Genomic DNA, 983 nt, shown 5'->3' on the forward strand with positions numbered 1-983 from the left:
TGAGAATAATTGAGGTAGGAGGAAAAGGGAAAAATGTTACCTTTTAAGATCTAAAGCTTATTTTTCGGTGAAAATCAACAAAATTTAATCATCTTATGTTTGGAATATATTTTGTTTGAAAGATTGTATGTAGTTCTGGTAATGCATCAATAAAAGTTAAACCTTTTCTGTTTTCTGTCACTTTTGTCGTGTTTTCTTTTCTGGGTGACTTTAATTAACATTTGATTCTCGTTTTGGTACGACATTAACCTGCGGTAACTACTGTTAGTTTGCGACATTAACCTGTGGTAACTGCTGTTAGTTTGCGACATTAACCTGCGGTAACTACTGTTAGTTTGCGACATTAACCTGCGGTAACTGCTGTTAGTTTGCGACATTAACCTGCGGTAACTGCTGTTAGTTTGCGACATTAACCTGCGGTAACTGCTGTTAGTTTGCGACATTAACCTGCGGTAACTGCTGTTAGTTTGCGACATTAACCTGCAGTAACTACTGTGTGTTTGCGGCATTAACATGTGGTAACTGCTGTTAGTTTGCGCAGACGGCGCTGACTTTTTTTCAAGTTGTTATTAATGAAGATTCCAACAGCCTAAATTCTCATCAAAGTTCGATCGGTATATTTTAATGTGGCTTGCATCGCATTATCATTCTGAAGCTCGATTTTTCTTTTCAAAGTTATTTATGCGTTCTTATACGTTTATTATTGAGTCAGTCAATTCGTTATTCATTGGCACATTCTACAATGTCTTTAATTCAACACTTTCATTTCACTTGAAAGAAATATGGCCTGATATTCCTTATTCTTTGTTCATTGATATCGTTAAATTGAAACTGGCGTGTATATATAGGCTGTAGTTCGAAATACTTTGTATATTTTACTACCTTTCGATCAATAAAAACAACGCAATAGGTACGCCCATTATAGATAATAGCAGTTATGATTTAAGCGCAGACGTTTACATTCCATTTTGGTGAACTTGAAA

The sequence above is a fragment of the Mercenaria mercenaria genome, chromosome 13 (assembly GCF_021730395.1).
Source record: "Mercenaria mercenaria strain notata chromosome 13, MADL_Memer_1, whole genome shotgun sequence".
Classification (NCBI taxonomy): Eukaryota; Metazoa; Mollusca; class Bivalvia; order Venerida; family Veneridae; genus Mercenaria; species Mercenaria mercenaria.